Source organism: Numenius arquata, unplaced genomic scaffold, assembly GCF_964106895.1.
Source record: "Numenius arquata unplaced genomic scaffold, bNumArq3.hap1.1 HAP1_SCAFFOLD_463, whole genome shotgun sequence".
NCBI lineage: Eukaryota > Metazoa > Chordata > Aves > Charadriiformes > Scolopacidae > Numenius > Numenius arquata.
In genome coordinates, this window is record NW_027414411.1 from 1 (window position 1) to 20,000 (window position 20,000).

The window sequence follows — 20,000 nt, forward strand, 5'->3', positions numbered from 1 at the left end:
GGGCAAGGAGCCGGTTGCGCTCAGCAGCTTTCTCTCCCGCCGGCTTCGCTGGCGCGCGCCGCGCCCCTCGGACTCCCGCTCGCGCGAGACGGTACACGCGTGGGCGCGCGCCGCCGGCTCCGCGCGGCCGGCGGCCGGCCGGGGCTGACCCGCCCCCGAAGCCGGCCCGGGGGACGCGAGAGGGACTCGCTCCCCCACCCTCGCCGCTGCCGCGGGACGTGACGGACGTGCTAGAGGAGACGGCGACCCGCCGAGGCGGGCGCGACCCGGACCGCGAGGCCCCTTCGCCGGGGCGGCTCGCTCCGCAGCGAGCGGCGGGGCGGCGCGCGAGGAGCCAAGCGCCACGGCGGCGGCAGCGACGGCGGGGAGACGCCTCCCCGGCCGCCCGCGGCACGCCTCTCTCGCCCTACGATCCTCGCTTGGCTCGGCCGCCCCCGCCGCCCGAGCGCTGCTCGCGGCCGGCACCCGCGGGGCACCCGGGCCGGCGCGCCGGCGCCTGGCGCGTTTTAGGACACCTGAGAACTCGCGGCACCGCGCGGCTGTCACAAAGCTGGGGTCGGCCGTAGCCCGGGGAAACCCGACCGGCGGGGCGCGGGGGGGGGACGACGCGGGGCGGCCGGGCGAGGCGCGCGCCCCGCCGCCGACATCACCGCCGCCGCGGCCCCCCCTTCGCTCGCTCGCTCGCGGGAGAAAGGACTACGCCTCGTACGCGACGGGAAGCGAATTGGAAAGGAGACCACCCTGCCTGAACACCGGACACCCCCGTGGCTCCCTATTACGGAGAGCACGGAAGAGCCGGCCCGCCGAGGGCCCTCTCCGACGCGACCCGAAAGGCCTCATCGATCGGTGACGGGGGAAAGGGGGAGAGGAGAGCGAAGGAAGCCGAGGCCGCGCGGCCACGGTCTCGAGCCAGCCGACGGCCACGCGCGACCGCCGCCGCCCGGGGGGCGGACGGCAAGACGCGGGGCCCTGCGTGCGAGCGAGAAGGCAACGTCCGCGAGAGGTGCTCCGACGGCCTGAACACCGGCAGAACCGGCCCGCCGCGGAGCCTCTCCGACGCGCCCGGGGTGAACGCCTCAGCGGGCGCTGCCTGCGGGTCTGGATCAGTGAAACGAGCGGGGGGTGCCGCCACCCCCCCGGCTCCGCACGATTCCCTTCAGCGACAGCGACAGGACCGACCGGGGCGAAGCCGCGGCAGGCTTGACTCCCCCGGTCGCCTTTCAGCGTTCCAGAGTGCCGGACGACCGCCGCCGGCCGCCGGTCTTGCCCCTCCCCGCGGGCAGTCGCTTACCTCGGGGAAGGAGAGCAAAGGGTACAGAGAAAAAAACAGCGGAAACGGAAAAAAAACCGGTAAAAGCAAAACTCGGACACCGAAAAAAAGCTGCGAGAGCCCTGCGGACCCTCGCTCCGAGCCCTCCGGGAACGAGGGAAGCCAGGGCGGGCCAGACTCCACGGGCCCCCCCACGTACGGCCCGTGCCGGAGGAAAGGGCGAGGCGACGCCGCCTCGCCCGCCGACACCCTCCTCACCGGCACCTCGGGGAACGGAAGAACGAACCGCCGCCGGCTCGGGAACCCTCCGCTCTCTGCCCTCCCGCCGCGGCGGGCTCCGGCTTAGGGCCGGAGGGAAAAAGGACGAGGCGACGCCGCCTCGCCCGCCGGCAACCCTCTCTCCTCCTCGGCGGCACCCCTGCTCCGGGACGGAGGAACGAGCCGACGCCGGCTCGGGAACCCTCCGCCCGCCGCCCCCCCCGGGCTGGCCGGCCACCGGCACCGGCCACCCGCGCTCTCCCCCGCGCCGCGGCGGGCTCCGGCTTAGGGCCGGAGGGAAAAAGGACGAGGCGACGCCGCCTCGCCCGCCGGCAACCCTCTCTCCTTCCTCGGCGGCACCCCTGCTCCGGGACGGAGGAACGAGCCGACGCCGGCTCGGGAACCCTCCGCCCGCCGCCCCCCCCGGGCTGGCCGGCCACCGGCACCGGCCACCCGCGCTCTCCCCCGCGCCGCGGCGGGCTCCGGCTTAGGGCCGGAGGGAAAAAGGACGAGGCGACGCCGCCTCGCCCGCCGGCAACCCTCTCTCCTTCCTCGGCGGCACCCCTGCTCCGGGACGGAGGAACGAGCCGACGCCGGCTCGGGAACCCTCCGCCCGCCGCCCCCCCCGGGCTGGCCGGCCACCGGCACCGGCCACCCGCGCTCTCCCCCGCGCCGCGGCGGGCTCCGGCTTAGGGCCGGAGGGAAAAAGGACGAGGCGACGCCGCCTCGCCCGCCGGCAACCCTCTCTCCTTCCTCGGCGGCACCCCTGCTCCGGGACGGAGGAACGAGCCGACGCCGGCTCGGGAACCCTCCGCCCGCCGCCCCCCCCGGGCTGGCCGGCCACCGGCACCGGCCACCCGCGCTCTCCCCCGCGCCGCGGCGGGCTCCGGCTTAGGGCCGGAGGGAAAAAGGACGAGGCGACGCCGCCTCGCCCGCCGGCAACCCTCTCTCCTTCCTCGGCGGCACCCCTGCTCCGGGACGGAGGAACGAGCCGACGCCGGCTCGGGAACCCTCCGCCCGCCGCCCCCCCCGGGCTGGCCGGCCACCGGCACCGGCCACCCGCGCTCTCCCCCGCGCCGCGGCGGGCTCCGGCTTAGGGCCGGAGGGAAAAAGGACGAGGCGACGCCGCCTCGCCCGCCGGCAACCCTCTCTCCTCCTCGGCGGCACCCCTGCTCCGGGACGGAGGAACGAGCCGACGCCGGCTCGGGAACCCTCCGCCCGCCGCCCCCCCCGGGCCGGCCGGCCACCGGCACCGGCCACCCGCGCTCTCCCCCGCGCCGCGGCGGGCTCCGGCTTAGGGCCGGAGGGAAAAAGGACGAGGCGACGCCGCCTCGCCCGCCGGCAACCCTCTCTCCTCCTCGGCGGCACCCCTGCTCCGGGACGGAGGAACGAGCCGACGCCGGCTCGGGAACCCTCCGCCCGCCGCCCCCCCCGGGCTGGCCGGCCACCGGCACCGGCCACCCGCGCTCTCCCCCGCGCCGCGGCGGGCTCCGGCTTAGGGCCGGAGGGAAAAAGGACGAGGCGACGCCGCCTCGCCCGCCGGCAACCCTCTCTCCTCCTCGGCGGCACCCCTGCTCCGGGACGGAGGAACGAGCCGACGCCGGCTCGGGAACCCTCCGCCCGCCGCCCCCCCCGGGCTGGCCGGCCACCGGCACCGGCCACCCGCGCTCTCCCCCGCGCCGCGGCGGGCTCCGGCTTAGGGCCGGAGGGAAAAAGGACGAGGCGACGCCGCCTCGCCCGCCGGCAACCCTCTCTCCTCCTCGGCGGCACCCCTGCTCCGGGACGGAGGAACGAGCCGACGCCGGCTCGGGAACCCTCCGCCCGCCGCCCCCCCCGGGCTGGCCGGCCACCGGCACCGGCCACCCGCGCTCTCCCCCGCGCCGCGGCGGGCTCCGGCTTAGGGCCGGAGGGAAAAAGGACGAGGCGACGCCGCCTCGCCCGCCGGCAACCCTCTCTCCTCCTCGGCGGCACCCCTGCTCCGGGACGGAGGAACGAGCCGACGCCGGCTCGGGAACCCTCCGCCCGCCGCCCCCCCCGGGCCGGCCGGCCACCGGCACCGGCCACCCGCGCTCTCCCCCGCGCCGCGGCGGGCTCCGGCTTAGGGCCGGAGGGAAAAAGGACGAGGCGACGCCGCCTCGCCCGCCGGCAACCCTCTCTCCTCCTCGGCGGCACCCCTGCTCCGGGACGGAGGAACGAGCCGACGCCGGCTCGGGAACCCTCCGCCCGCCGCCCCCCCCGGGCTGGCCGGCCACCGGCACCGGCCACCCGCGCTCTCCCCCGCGCCGCGGCGGGCTCCGGCTTAGGGCCGGAGGGAAAAAGGACGAGGCGACGCCGCCTCGCCCGCCGGCAACCCTCTCTCCTCCTCGGCGGCACCCCTGCTCCGGGACGGAGGAACGAGCCGACGCCGGCTCGGGAACCCTCCGCCCGCCGCCCCCCCCGGGCTGGCCGGCCACCGGCACCGGCCACCCGCGCTCTCCCCCGCGCCGCGGCGGGCTCCAGCTTAGGGCCGGAGAAAAAGGGTGAGGCGCCGCTCTCCTCACCCAGCCCATCATCGGGGGCCCTCCGGAGCCGAGGAAAGCCGCGGCAGGCTCTCCACTCCCCGGCCGAATCCTGCGGCACATGCCGCCAGGATTCCCTGTCCTCATCGGGTCCCCCTCCGGGACCGGGGAAGGTGCCCCGTCTTCCCCGGCCGTACGCGTTCGAGTGCCGGCCACTGCCAACTGCCGGTCTTTGTCCTTCCCTCCCCCGCGGGATCCAGCGCTCCACTTCGCCGGGAGACCCGCGGGCGCCACCTCCGCCTCGCTAGCTCCCCTCCGGAGCCTAGCTGCTATGCCGTTCCCCTAATATGGAGATACGGTTCATCGCTCCCGGACAGCGGCAAGAACGTAGGCTCTGCCCACCGGGGAGGAGCGCCAACCACGCCGACTTTTACGATGACGTAACTGGAGGCAGCGTAAAACAGCGACCCCTTCGGCTGCTGGAAGTAGCGCTGGGGACAAAAGGTCTACCCGCCACCCCGGAACAGCGCCTAAGTCCCGCCGGAGCGAGGTAGACCTGGCGACCGGCTGCCGAGGCGGGTCAAGCGGACAGCCCTGCCGGTCCCGGAGGCGGGTAGACCTGGACGCCCGGACCGGAGGCGGGTAGACCAGCGCGCCCAAGTGCCGCCGGAGCGAGGTAGACCTGGCGACCGGCTGCCGAGGCGGGTCAAGCGGACAGCCCTGCCGGTCCCGGAGGCGGGTAGACCTGGACGCCCGGACCGGAGGCGGGTAGACCAGCGCGCCCAAGTCCCGCCGGAGCGAGGTAGACCTGGCGACCGGCTGCCGAGGCGGGTCAAGCGGACAGCCCTGCCGGTCCCGGAGGCGGGTAGACCTGGACGCCCGGACCGGAGGCGGGTAGACCTGGACGCCCAAGTGCCGCCGGAGCGAGGTAGACCTGGCGACCGGCTGCCGAGGCGGGTCAAGCGGACAGCCCTGCCGGTCCCGGAGGCGGGTAGACCTGGACGCCCGGACCGGAGGCGGGTAGACCTGGACGCCCAAGTGCCGCCGGAGCGAGGTAGACCTGGCGACCGGCTGCCGAGGCGGGTCAAGCGGACAGCCCTGCCGGTCCCGGAGGCGGGTAGACCTGGACGCCCGGACCGGAGGAGGGTAGACCAGCGCGCCCAAGTGCCGCCGGAGCGAGGTAGACCTGGCGACCGGCTGCCGAGGCGGGTCAAGCGGACAGCCCTGCCGGTCCCGGAGGCGGGTAGACCTGGACGCCCGGACCGGAGGCGGGTAGACCAGCGCGCCCAAGTGCCGCCGGAGCGAGGTAGACCTGGCGACCGGCTGCCGAGGCGGGTCAAGCGGACAGCCCTGCCGGTCCCGGAGGCGGGTAGACCTGGACGCCCGGACCGGAGGCGGGTAGACCTGGACGCCCAAGTGCCGCCGGAGCGAGGTAGACCTGGCGACCGGCTGCCGAGGCGGGTCAAGCGGACAGCCCTGCCGGTCCCGGAGGCGGGTAGACCTGGCAGCCCGGACCGGAGGCGGGTAGACCTGGACGCCCGGACCGGTCCCGGAGGTGGGTAGACCTGGCAGCCGGCTGCCGAGGCGGGTAGACCTGGCAGCCCGGACCGGTCCCGGAGGCGGGTAGACCTGGCAGCCCCGACCGGAGGCGGGTAGACCTGGCATCCCCGACCGGAGGCGGGTAGACCTGGCAGCCCGGACCGGAGCAGGGTAGACCTGGCCGACCGGTCCCGGAGGCGGGTAGACCTGGCAGCCGGCTGCCGAGGCGGGTAGACCTGGCAGTCCGGACCGGAGGCGGGTAGACCTGGCAGCCGGCTGCCGAGGCGGGTAGACCTGGCAGCCCGGACCGGAGGCGGGTAGACTTGGCAGCCCGGACCGGTCCCGGAGGCGGGTAGACCTGGCAGCCGGCTGCCGAGGCGGGTAGACCTGGCACCCCGGACCGGAGGCGGGTAGACCTGGACGCCCGGACCGGAGGCGGGTAGACCTGGCCGACCGGTCCCGGAGGTGGGTAGACCTGGCAGCCCGGACCGGAGGCGGGTAGACCTGGACGCCCGGACCGGAGCAGGGTAGACCTGGCCGACCGGTCCCGGAGGCGGGTAGACCTGGCAGCCGGCTGCCGAGGCGGGTAGACCTGGCAGCCCGGACCGGTCCCGGAGGCGGGTAGACCTGGCACCCCGGACCGGTCCCGGAGGCGGGTAGACCTGGCAGCCCGGACCGGAGGCGGGTAGACCTGGACGCCCGGACCGGTCCCGGAGGTGGGTAGACCTGGCAGCCGGCTGCCGAGGCGGGTAGACCTGGCAGCCCGGACCGGTCCCGGAGGCGGGTAGACCTGGCAGCCCGGACCGGTCCCGGAGGTGGGTAGACCTGGCAGCCGGCTGCCGAGGCGGGTAGACCTGGACGCCCGGACCGGTCCCGGAGGTGAGTAGACCTGGCAGCCGGCTGCCGAGGCGGGTAGACCCACCCGGACCGGGACGGCGCGGCTGCCGTATCCCGGTTCTCCCAGGGTGGAAGGATTACGGGGGGGGCGGGTGGGGGGGGGATTATTTATACCGTGTGGGTTTTTTTTTTCCTTAACTATCGTTCTCGCCCTCGTCCCCCGATTTAAAGAGTCAAGCGTTTCCGGTACTGGGTACGCCCTGATGGGGATACAGCAGACCGAGCTGGGGGGGGGGGATGTTCGATTTTTTTTTTTTTTGGCTCTTTAATTTTCTCCCCCCTTCGCCTATTTCAAGATTCGGGCGTCTCTAATACAGGGGCAACCCTCACCCGGATCTCCCGGAGCGGCGGGGAGAGGGGGGAAGAGGAGGGGCGCGGAACAGTTGTGATTTTTTTTTTTTTTAATAGTCGTTATTGTTGCTCTTATTACTATTACTGTTACGGTCGGTTTATTGCTCCTTATGATGATGAATTACCAGTTGTTAAATAATAATCTGTTTATTTTCCCCGACGCCGCTGCTGGCGGCAAGTCTGCCTGAGCAGACTCTGGACGCCTATTTCGCTCCCCGGCCGCCGGGATCGGCGAGAGCCGGCGGCCCCCGCCGCGAGCCGCCCGGCGCCCCGCCGCGACGCGAGCTCGCCGGCCGCCGGCGGACTCGGCGACCGGCGGCCCCGATCCGGCGGCGGGTGCCGGCGCCGCCGGGCGCTCGCCGGCTTTCGCCTCTCGCGGTGGGCTTTTCCGTTCCGCTCGGTTTTGGCTCGGGGGGCTGCGAGGGGGGCGTGGGGGGGCTGAGGGCGTTGGGAGGGCTGCGCGTGTGGGCGCGCGCGGTGGGGCGGGGGTGCCGGGGCGGGTGCTTTTCCCCCGCCGCTTTGCCTCCCCGGCCGCCGGGGTCGGCGAGAGCCGGCGGCCCCCGCCGCGAGCCGCCCGGCGCCCCGCCGCGACGCGAGCTCGCCGGCCGCCGGCGGACTCGGGGACCGGCGGCCCCGATCCGGCGGCGGGTGCCGGCGCCGCCGGGCGCTCGCCGGCTTTCGCCTCTCGCGGTGGGCTTTTCCGTTCCGCTCGGTTTTGGCTCGGGGGGCTGCGAGGGGGGGCGTGGGGGGGCTGAGGGCGTTGGGGGGGCTGCGCGTGTGGGCGCGCGCGGTGGGGCGGGGGTGCCGGGGCGGGTGCTTTTCCCCCGCCGCTTTGCCTCCCCGGCCGCCGGGGTCGGCGAGAGCCGGCGGCCCCCGCCGCGAGCCGCCCGGCGCCCCGCCGCGACGCGAGCTCGCCGGCCGCCGGCGGACTCGGGGACCGGCGGCCCCGATCCGGCGGCGGGTGCCGGCGCCGCCGGGCGCTCGCCGGCTTTCGCCTCTCGCGGTGGGCTTTTCCGTTCCGCTCGGTTTTGGCTCGGGGGGCTGCGAGGGGGGGCGTGGGGGGGCTGAGGGCGTTGGGGGGGCTGCGCGTGTGGGCGCGCGCGGTGGGGCGGGGGTGCCGGGGCGGGTGCTTTTCCCCCGCCGCTTTGCCTCCCCGGCCGCCGGGGTCGGCGAGAGCCGGCGGCCCCCGCCGCGAGCCGCCCGGCGCCCCGCCGCGACGCGAGCTCGCCGGCCGCCGGCGGACTCGGGGACCGGCGGCCCCGATCCGGCGGCGGGTGCCGGCGCCGCCGGGCGCTCGCCGGCTTTCGCCTCTCGCGGTGGGCTTTTCCGTTCCGCTCGGTTTTGGCTCGGGGGGCTGCGAGGGGGGGCGTGGGGGGGCTGAGGGCGTTGGGGGGGCTGCGCGTGTGGGCGCGCGCGGTGGGGCGGGGGTGCCGGGGCGGGTGCTTTTCCCCCGCCGCTTTGCCTCCCCGGCCGCCGGGGTCGGCGAGAGCCGGCGGCCCCCGCCGCGAGCCGCCCGGCGCCCCGCCGCGACGCGAGCTCGCCGGCCGCCGGCGGACTCGGGGACCGGCGGCCCCGATCCGGCGGCGGGTGCCGGCGCCGCCGGGCGCTCGCCGGCTTTCGCCTCTCGCGGTGGGCTTTTCCGTTCCGCTCGGTTTTGGCTCGGGGGGCTGCGAGGGGGGGCGTGGGGGGGCTGAGGGCGTTGGGGGGGCTGCGCGTGTGGGCGCGCGCGGTGGGGCGGGGGTGCCGGGGCGGGTGCTTTTCCCCCGCCGCTTTGCCTCCCCGGCCGCCGGGGTCGGCGAGAGCCGGCGGCCCCCGCCGCGAGCCGCCCGGCGCCCCGCCGCGACGCGAGCTCGCCGGCCGCCGGCGGACTCGGGGACCGGCGGCCCCGATCCGGCGGCGGGTGCCGGCGCCGCCGGGCGCTCGCCGGCTTTCGCCTCTCGCGGTGGGCTTTTCCGTTCCGCTCGGTTTTGGCTCGGGGGGCTGCGAGGGGGGGCGTGGGGGGGCTGAGGGCGTTGGGGGGGCTGCGCGTGTGGGCGCGCGCGGTGGGGCGGGGGTGCCGGGGCGGGTGCTTTTCCCCCGCCGCTTTGCCTCCCCGGCCGCCGGGGTCGGCGAGAGCCGGCGGCCCCCGCCGCGAGCCGCCCGGCGCCCCGCCGCGACGCGAGCTCGCCGGCCGCCGGCGGACTCGGGGACCGGCGGCCCCGATCCGGCGGCGGGTGCCGGCGCCGCCGGGCGCTCGCCGGCTTTCGCCTCTCGCGGTGGGCTTTTCCGTTCCGCTCGGTTTTGGCTCGGGGGGCTGCGGGCGGGGGGGAGAGGGGGGCTGTGTGAGGTCTTTGCGGGGGGGGAGGGGGTTGTGGGTGTACGCGCGGCGGGATGGGGGAGATTTTCCCCCTCGCCGTCATTTTCCCCCTTCTCCCCTTCCCCCCCTCCGCGGAGCAGCGGGGCGGGGGAGCGGGGGGTGGGCCCGCAGCTGCGCGCCCTGCGCATGCGCGCGTGTCCCCCCCACCCCCCGCCCGCGGTTGAAAGGCGGGGGTTCCCGCCGCGCTAACGGTCGCGGGCTCATTGGCGCCAAAGGCAGGGAAGGGAAAGGAGGGGATGCCGCTGCGGCAGCAGGCGAGAGCGCTCGGCGAGCAGGCGGGGAGCCCGGCGCAGAGGTAGGCAGGGGAGAGGGCGTGCGGGGCGCGGTCTCTCTTTTCGGAGAAAATTCCCGCTTGGCTCGGTTGCGGTTCTTTTCCTTCCTTCCTTCTGTCGGTTGGCAACCCGCGGCAGGGGCGGGCGGGCGGGCTGAAGGAGCGACCGGCCGTCCCCGCCGCCCGAGAAAGCAGGGCGGGAGCCGGGGCACGGGCAGGGCGGGGTAGAGACTCGGCAGCCGGGGTCAGAGACCGGTCGCGCCGCCGGGATTCCCCTCTCCCGCCGGGGCGCGGAGCCGGCGGGGGCTCCGCTGGGTCCTAAAGTCTCCCGTCGTCTTTCCCCGGGAGCGGCGAAACCTGCGGGCGGGAGGAGGAGCGGGTGGCCGGATTCGCCGTGAAGCGGGCGGTGGACGGGGGTGGGGGGGCGGCTTGAGGGCAAGAGGGGGGCCGGTGGGGGGGCGAGTTTCGCTCTCTGCGCGCGCGCGCGTCTGCCTCTGCCGCGCGCGAGGAGTTCGGGGAGGGGGGGGCTGTTGGGGGGTGCGGCGGCAGACGGGGGGGTTCGGGCTGGGTGGGGGGGGGTGGGGAGGGGGTCGGCGGGAGCGTGTTTCTCTCTGCGTGCGCGCGTTTCTGCCTCTGCCGCCGGGATTCCCTTCTCCCGCCGGGGCGCGGAGCCGGCGGGGGCTCCGCTGGGTCCTAAAGTCTCCCGTCGTCTTTCCCCGGGAGCGGCGAAACCTGCGGGCGGGAGGAGGAGCGGGTGGCCGGATTCGCCGTGAAGCGGGCGGTGGACGGGGGTGGGGGTGGGGGGGCGGCTTGAGGGCAAGAGGGGGGCCGGTGGGGGGGCGAGTTTCGCTCTCTGCGCGCGCGCGCGTCTGCCTCTGCCGCGCGCGAGGAGTTCGGGGAGGGGGGGGCTGTTGGGGGGTGCGGCGGCAGACGGGGGGGGGTTCGGGCTGGTGGGGGGGGCGAGGGGGGTCGGCGGGGGGGGATTTCCGCTCTTTGCTTTGCGTGCGCGCGTACCTGCCTCTGCCGCGCGCGAGGAGTTCGTGGAGGGGGGGGGCTGTTGGGGGGTGCGGCGGCAGACGGGGGGGTTCGGGCTGGGGGGCCTGCCGGGGCAGGCCCGCGTCCGTGGGCACGCGGTGGGCGGTGGCCGCGTGCGCGCAGGTGCGTGCCCGAGCGCGTGCGGCGGCAGGCGAGGGGTTCGGTTCCGGGGGCCTGCCGGGGGATGAGAGCGCGCTTGCGCGAAGCGAAAAGGCCCCGTAACGCTCTCGCTAACGTCGCCTTCTCTGTTACAGCCCGCCGGGTCGGCCGCGCCGATGTCCGGCTGCCACCCGTGCCCGCCTGCGGGCGCGGCCGCTCGGCTCTTCTGCCGGTCGAAACCCCGTCCCTGGGAAAGCAGCAGCAGCAGCAGCCGCCGCCGCCGCCAGGGCCGTGTGCCCGGGCAGGGGCTGCCGGAGAGCCGGGCCGCCCTCCTGAGAAACGTCCGCCGTCGGCGGGAAGGGTGAGAACTGCCGAGAGGACGGTAAGGTAAGGCCCCGGCGGCCCGAGGCCAAGGGGGGGAACCGCTCCCTTCGCCGGCAGGGCGCCGTCGAGAGCCCCGCCGTCTCCCCCGGAGGGCTCGGCGCGCGTAAGACCCCCACGATCCCGGCCGTTAGAGCGTGCCCTGAAGGGAAGCCTCCCCCGGTCCTCCGTGCTCCGGTTGGGGGGGGGTGGTGTGTGGTGGTGGTGGTGGGTGGGTGGGTGTGTCCAGTGCTTGGTGCCGGAGGCCGTCGGGAGAGCGACCGCAGCCTTCTCCGCCCGAGAGCCGCTGTCGGGAGGAATAGCCCTGAGCTCTCTTCTTCCTCATGCCCCCAGCCCCAGGTGCAGGCGGCCCCTCCGCGCCGAGGGCAGTTCTGTGGAGCAGCGTAAGCTAGCGTCCGGCTTGGAGATTCTCACGGCTGGCTTCTCTTCGGTACGTTCCAGTTCCTCAAACTTTTCCAGCGGGCGGGGGGGGGGGAAGGGGGAAAAGCGCTTCTCCAACAGTCTGTCCCGGCAGCGCCACAGCGTCGTGGGCCGGAGAACCCGAAGGAGGCTCGTCTCGCCGCCTCACGGCATCGGCTCCGTCTGCGCCTTTCTTCGCGAGGGTTCCTCTAAGTCGGTCTCAGAAGCCGGGGTTACGGTGAGCTCGCTCCGGTAAGGAGCTCTTCCCTCGCTGCCTTCTGCCGTCGTCACACACGCGCCCCCCCCCGCCGCTGCCTTCGGGCCGTCCGCCTAGCGGGGAAGCTAAAGAGAAGGCCGGCCGGCCCGCCCCGTATTTAAAAAACACGCTCGCGCTCTTCCCCACAGGGAGCTGCCGATCTCCCGCCGTAGCGATAAGCGAAGGGATTTCTCCGAGCCGCCGCGTGGCTCCCGAGTTCCTCCGGCTCACGAGAGGGTAGGTCTGGGTGGTGCGGGAGTCGGGAACGTATCCCGGGAGAGCGCAAGCGCCTGCTCTGCCTGCAGAGGCGTCTCTCGCGCGTCCCCCGGAGCAGCCCGGGCTCTCGTTTTTCACCGGGCTCTCGCCGGGAGCGATTCCGCCCCTTTGGGCGGCTGGAGAGCGTTTGTCTGTCTCCTGCGTGTTAGGGTCCCGAGGGCGCCTCGAGGACCCCGACGACCTTCGCCTGGCACCTGCGCCCGCACCCACCCGCCGCCGGCTCGCCTCTCGGGACTCGGCTGGCGTGCCCGTCCCCGCCCGTTTCAAGGGGCGGAGAGGGAGCTCTCCTCAGGTAAGGCGGCGTTTGCTTCCTAGCCGGGCTTTTGCTTTCAGCCGAAACTTTCCGCTTCCCGTTCTTCGTCGCGCCGGTCGGAGGCTCGAAAGCGTCCGTCAGCGGGGACGACGAAGGTCTGGGCCGCTCTAACGATGGGGCGCGCGCCCGCGAGGCTGCCGGGCTCTCTCTCCCTTTCCCGGCGTCGGCTCCCCTTTAGCGGCGTTGCGGAGCCGAAGCGGTTCTCCTGGACGCGGGCGGGACGGTAAGTAAGGCGTTGCGGGGACCCGGCTCCTTGCCGCGTAGGGCGTGTAAACGGCACCGTGCTTTTCCGCTTTTCCGGCTGGCGCGGCCGCGAGAAGGGTCGCACTTCTTCCCTTCCGTGGGCGGCGGACGCGCAGCTAGGGCTGCCGGGCCGCTCTCGCCGAATGCCTCGCCTCTCGTCCGGTCCGATCCCCGCGGCCCGACCGCCTGAAGGTTTGCGCAAAGCCCCGGGCAAGGCCGCGTCGGTTTGCACGTCCCCGCGTCGGCCACGGGAAATATTTTGGCGGTCCCTCGACGAAGGGGTGAACTCGACGAGGCGCTTTGAGTCTTTCGGGTGGCTGCTGCCGTTGCTGTTCCGAAGAGCGGTCCGGGTGAGAGCGCGGGCGGTCGAGAGGCCTCCTGTGACCCGGTAGAGCCGGGTACTCGTCTGCCGAGGCGGGCTTGTTCTCTCGCCTCCCGGTGCGGGTGTCTATAGGTCAGAGGGCAGCGAGATGGCTCCTGCCAAAGGAAAGGCTGACGTTTCTAGCGACGCGAGGAAACGAACAGCCCTTCCCGCAGCTTGCCGATACAACTCGCCGGGGGCGGCGGCGGCGGCGGCGGCGGCGGCGCGTTTTGTCGGGCCGAGCGGCGGCCTTCTCGTGGGGGGGTGGGGGGAGGAGGCTCGGCGGCCCGAAGCCAGCCGTAGTCCGTGACGGCGCCTAGGTCGCCGTGACTCCCCTACGACGGTATCTGCCCTGACGTCCCTCCCTTCCTCTCTCCCCTCCAGCGTCCGGGTCTCGAGGAGAAGCAGGAGAGCGCCTTTCCGCCCCCCGCAGAAAGCAGCGGCTTCGCCCGAGGCCGGGCCCCCCCGCGTCGAGGTAGCCCGCCGACGTGCCGCCGCCGCGCCCGGGAGAGGTGGGTCAGGTAGGGGTCAGGACCGAGGCGGGGGGAAGGCGAGAGGGCCGCGCCACCCCCCCGGCCCGCTCGCGCCGGCTCTTGCGGGAAGGCCCACGTCCCACCCCACGTCCTGCCCCACAGGCCCCTTCTCTGCCCCACATCCCCCGTAACGGGATGAGAACCCCCTCCCTCTGCCCCACATGCTGCCCCACGGGCCCCTTCTCTGCCCCACATCCCCCCCAACGGCACCACACCCCCCTCCCTCTGCCCCACATCCTGCCCCACAGGCCCCCTCTCTGCCCCACATCCTGCCCCACAGGCCCCTTCTCTGCCCCACATCCCCCCCAACGGCACCACACCCCCCTCCCTCTGCCCCACATCCTGCCCCACAGGCCCCTTCTCTGCCCCACATCCCCCGTAACGGGATCAGAACCCCCTCCCTCTGCCCCACATCCTGCCCCACAGGCCCCTTCTCTGCCCCACATCCCCCCCAACAGCACCACACCCCCCTCCCTCTGCCCCACATCCTGCCCCACAGGCCCCTTCTCTGCCCCACATGCCCCCGTAACGGGATCAGAACCCCTTCCCTCTGCCCCACATCCTGCCCCACAGGCCCCTTCTCTGCCCCACACCCCCCGTAACGGGATCAGAACCCCCTCCCTCTGCCCCACATCCTGCCCCACAGGCCCCTTCTCTGCCCCACATGCCCCCGTAACGGGATCAGAACCCCCTCCCTCTGCCCCACATCCTGCCCCACAGGCCCCTTCTCTGCCCCACATCCCCCCCAACGGCACCACACCCCCCTCCCTCTGCCCCACATCCTGCCCCACAGGCCCCTTCTCTGCCCCACATGCCCCCGTAACGGGATCAGAACCCCCTCCCTCTGCCCCACATCCTGCCCCACGGGCCCCTTCTCTGCCCCACATTCCCCCGTAACGGGATCAGAACCACCTCCCTCTGCCCTGCATCCTGCCCCACAGGCCCCTTCTCTGCCCCACATCCCCTGTAACGGGATGAGAACCCCCTCCCTCTGCCCCACATCCTGCCCCACAGGCCCCTTCTCTGCCCCACATTCCCCCGTAACGGGATCAGAACCCCCTCCCTCTGCCCCGCATCCTGCCCCACAGGCCCCTTCTCTGCCCCACATTCCCCCGTAACGGGATCAGAACCCCCTCCCTCTGCCCCGCATCCTGCCCCACAGCCCCCTTCTCTGCCCCACATCCCCCGTAACGGGATGAGAACCCCCTCCCTCTGCCCCACATCCTGCCCCACAGGCCCCTTCTCTGCCCCACATCCCCCCCAACAGCACCACACCCCCCTCCCTCTGCCCCACATCCTGCCCCACAGGCCCCTTCTCTGCCCCACATTCCCCCGTAACGGGATCAGAACCCCCTCCCTCTGCCCCGCATCCTGCCCCACAGGCCCCTTCTCTGCCCCACATCCCCCGTAACGGGATGAGAACCCCCTCCCTCTGCCCCACATCCTGCCCCACAGGCCCCTTCTCTGCCCCACATCCCCCCCAACAGCACCACACCCCCCTCCCTCTGCCCCACATCCTGCCCCACAGCCCCCTTCTCTGCCCCAAGTCCCCCATAACGGGATGAGAACCCCCTCCCCCTGCCCCACATCCTGCCCCACAGGCCCCTTCTCTGCCCCACATCCCCCCCAACAGCACCACACCCCCCTCCCTCTGCCCCACATCCTGCCCCACAGCCCCCTTCTCTGCCCCAAGTCCCCCATAACGGGATGAGAACCCCCTCCCCCTGCCCCACATCCTGCCCCACAGGCCCCTTCTCTGCCCCACATGCCCCCCAACAGCACCAGAACCCCCTCCCTCTGCCCCGCATCCTGCCCCCCAACAGCACCAGAACCCCCTCCCTCTGCCCCGCATCCTGCCCCACAGGCCCCTTCTCTGCCCCACATCCCCCGTAACGGGATCAGAACGCCCTCCCTCTGCCCCACATCCTGCCCCACAGGCCCCTTCTCTGCCCCACATGCCCCCGTAACGGGATCAGAACGCCCTCCCTCTGCCCCACATCCTGCCCCACAGGCCCCTTCTCTGCCCCACATGCCCCCGTAACGGGATCAGAACCCCCTCCCTCTGCCCCACATCCTGCCCCACAGGCCCCTTCTCTGCCCCACATGCCCCCGTAACGGGATCAGAACGCCCTCCCTCTGCCCCACATGCTGCCCCACAGGCCCCTTCTCTGCCCCACATGCCCCCGTAACGGGATCAGAACCCCCTCCCTCTGCCCCACATCCTGCCCCACAGGCCCCTTCTCTGCCCCACATGCCCCCCAACAGCACCAGAACCCCCTCCCTCTGCCCCGCATCCTGCCCCACAGGCCTCTTCTCTGCCCCACATCCCCCCCAACGGCACCAGAACCCCCTCCCTCTGCCCCGCATCCTGCCCCACAGGCCCCTTCTCTGCCCCACATCCCCCGTAACGGGATCAGAACCCCTTCCCTCTGCCCCACATCCTGCCCCACAGGCCCCTTCTCTGCCCCACACCCCCCGTAACGGGATCAGAACCCCCTCCCTCTGCCCCACATCCTGCCCCACAGGCCCCTTCTCTGCCCCACATGCCCCCGTAACGGGATCAGAACCCCCTCCCTCTGCCCCACATCCTGCCCCACGGGCCCCTTCTCTGCCCCACATCCCCCCCAACAGCACCACACCCCCCTCCCTCTGCCCCACATGCTGCCCCACAGCCCCCTTCTCTGCCCCAAGTCCCCCATAACGGGATGAGGACCCCCTCCCTCTGCCCCACATCCTGCCCCACAGGCCCCTTCTCTGCCCCACACCCCCCGTAACGGGATGAGAACCCCCTCCCTCTGCCCCACATCCTGCCCCACAGCCCCCTTCTCTGCCCCACATCCCCCGTAACGGGATGAGAACCCCCTCCCTCTGCCCCGCATCCTGCCCCACAGGCCTCTTCTCTGCCCCACATCCCCCGTAACGGGATCAGAACCCCCTCCCTCTGCCCCACATCCTGCCCCACAGGCCCCTTCTCTGCCCCACACCCCCCGTAACGGGATCAGAACCCCCTCCCTCTGCCCCACATCCTGCCCCACGGGCCCCTTCTCTGCCCCACATCCCCCCCAACAGCACCACACCCCCCTCCCTCTGCCCCACATGCTGCCCCACAGCCCCCTTCTCTGCCCCAAGTCCCCCATAACGGGATGAGAACCCCCTCCCTCTGCCCCACATCCTGCCCCACAGGCCCCTTCTCTGCCCCACATGCCCCCCAACAGCACCAGAACCCCCTCCCTCTGCCCCGCATCCTGCCCCCCAACAGCACCACACCCCCCTCCCTCTGCCCCACATGCTGCCCCACAGCCCCCTTCTCTGCCCCAAGTCCCCCCTAACGGGATGAGGACCCCCTCCCTCTGCCCCACATCCTGCCCCACAGGCCGGCGGATGGAGAAGAAGCCCCCCCCCCGGGGAGAGGCAGCCGGGGCGCCGGGCCGCCTCAAGTCGCCCGCCGCCCTCCCTCGGGCTGGGGCCGGGGGACGCCCGAGGAACCAGACGGGGCCAGAAAGGCAACGAAGAGGCGGCGCTCGACCGAAGAAAGGACGGAAGAAACGGACCCGGGAACAAATGAGTTCTAACGGACGGTGCCCGTAAGAATTAAAGGAAGGAAGGCAGGAACGCGAGCCAGCCAGCGGCTGGGCGCGGGCGGGGCGTGCGCCCGCCTGTCTGTCCGCGGGACTCTCGGGGCGGCGGGGGGCTCGGGGCGGAGGGCCTTCCTCGGGGAGGGGAGGATGGCGACGCGCCGAGGCCGCGGCGAGACGGAGAGGAACGACGCGCGCGCGCGCACCCCCCCCCCCACCTCCCCCCGACCCTACCCCCCAGAAGTACAAAATAAAAGAAAGAAATAATGAGAAAAACAGAGACGGGGGGGCGTGTGTGGTGTGGGGGTGTGTGGGGGGGGGAGGGGGGGCACAGACGGGGGGCACGGGGAGGAACAACGCATGCGCGCGCAGGCCCCCCACCCCCGATGAAATAAACAAACAAATACATTTCAAAAAAAGTAAAACATAACACTAAAGAAAAAGACGGGGGCGGGGTGGAGGAATACGCGCACGCCACCCTCGACCCCACCCCCAGCCCACCCCCCGAAAACTAATAAATAAATAAATAATACAAAGGCGGGGGGGGGGGGGGGAAATACACGGGCATGCGCGCGCACACACACCCCCCCCCCCCCCCCCCCCGAAATAAATAAATAAATAAATAAATAAATAAATAAATAAATAAATAGATTGATTAATTTTAAAAATTTAGAAAATAATTTAAAAAAAGACACGGGGGGGGGGGGGGGCGGCCCGGGGTGGAGAGCAATACGCACGCGCACACCACCCCCCACCCCACCCCACTACATAAATGAATAAATAAATAAATTCTGAGACAAAACAGGTAAGGGTGGGGTGGGGGGAGCGTATGGGGGGTGGGGAAGAAACGATACGCGGCCGCGCCCATGCGCGCCCCCCCCTTTAAATAAATAAGCGAATGAATAAATGAATATAAAATCCGGGGGGGGGGGGGTGGGGGTGGGGTGGGGGGGTTGGTGGAATAATACACGCGCGCGCACACACACCCCCCCCACCCCCCCGCGCCCCCCCCCCCCCCCAAAACCTACTAAATGAATAAATAATGAGAAAAAGGGGGGGGACGGACACCAACACGACGACGACGACGACGACAACACGCGCGCGCGCGCACCCACCCCCTACGTAATAAACGAATGAAGGAAGGAACGAATGAATGAAAGAAACGGGGGGGGGGGGGGGTGGGGGGGGGCGAGGGAGGAACGATACACAGACGCGCGTGCGCACGCTCCCAGCCCCCCACCCCCCCCACCCCCCCCCCCCCCCGCCCCCCGTTTAATTAAATAAATAAAGAAAACCGAACAGAACGGGGGGGGAGGGGAGAGGGGAGAGGAACAACGCACACCCGCCCACCCCCGCCCCCCCCGCAAATGAAAAGTAACTAACTAACTAAATAAAACCAGACAGACAGAACGGGGGGAGGGGAGGTTGGGGGCGCCGGAACAGGACACACACACGCGCGCCCCCCCCCCCCGCCCGAATGAACGAATAAACACATAAACGGGAAAATTAAACTAAATAAATAAGTGAAATAACATTTTAAAAAATTATAAAAAAAAAAAAAAAAATGAAAAAAGAAGACGGGGGGGGGGGGGGGGCGGGGAGGAACAACGCGTATGCAAATAAATAAATAAATGAATGAAATTTGAAAGAAAGAAGACGCCCCCCGCCCCGGGGGGGAACGACCGGCACCCCTCCGCCCCCCCCCCCCCCCCCCCCCCCCCCCCGAGAAAAAAAAAAAGCGATAGAAGAAAAGAATTAAAAAGGACAAGACAAAAATGTACAAAAAGAATGAAAGGAAGAAAAAAAAAAAGGAAAAAAATAAGAGTCGCCACCGATAGGGGGGCGGGGGGGGCGAGTCGCCGGGGCGGGGGGCGGGGGGGGGGGGGGGGGGGGGGGGCGGGGGGGGCGCGGTGAACGGGAAGGAACACCAGGTCTAGCCCCGCCGCGGAAAATAGACTCGCCGCGGGGGGCGAGTCGCCGGGGGGGGCGGGGGGGGGGCTGGGGGGGGAAGAAAAAAGGAAAAAAAGGAATAAAAATTGTAAGCCAAGGGAGGAAAAAAGAAAATCTAAAAATAAAAAAAAATTTAAAAAAAAAAAAAAAAACGGAAAAAAATGAATAAAAATTGTAAGCCGACGGAGGAATAAACAAAATCTAAAAATAAAAAAAAATTAAAAAAAAGGAAAAAATTAATAAAAATTGTAAGCAAAGGAAGGAAGAAACAAAATCTAAAATTAAAAAAAAATTTTAAAAAAATTAAAAAAAAAGGAAAAAAAATAATAAAAATTGTAAGCGAACGGAGGAATAAACAAAATCTAAAAATAAAAAAAGAAATTGAAAAAATAATAATAAAAAATTTAATAAAAATCGTAAGCCGACGGAGGAATAAAGAAAATCTAAAAATAAAAAGAAATTAAAAAAAAAATAAAAAAAATAAAAATGGAAAAAATTAGTAATTGTAAGCAAACGGAGGAATAAACGGAATCTAAAAATAAAAAGAAATAAAAAAAATTTAAAAAATATAAAATGGAAAAAAATAATAAAAATTGTAAGCCGACGGAGGAATAAACATCATCTAAAAACAAAACAAAAAAAAAAAAAAAAATAAAAAAAAGGAAAAAAATTAATAAAAATTGTAAGCAAAGGAAGGAAGAAACAAAATCTGAAATTAAAAAAAATTTAAAAAAAAATAAAAAAAAGGAAAAATGGAAAAAAATTGATAAAAATTGTAAGCCGACGGAGGAATAAACAAAATCTAAAAACAAAACAAAAAAAATTTTAAAAAAATAAAAAAATAAAAATGGAAAAAAATGAATAAAAATTGTAAGCCGGCGGAGGAATAAACAGCATCTAAAAACAAAACAAAAAAAAACAAAAAAAAAAAAAGGAAAAAAATTAATAAAAATTGTAAGCAAAGGCAGGAACAAAATCTAAAATTAAAAAAAAATTAAAAAAAATTTAAAAAAGGAAAAAAAAAATAAAAATTGTAAGCAAACGGAGGAATAAACGGAATCTAAAAATAAAAAGAAATAAAAAAATTTGGAAAAATAAAAATGGAAAAAAATGAATAAAAATTGTAAGCAAAGGAAGGA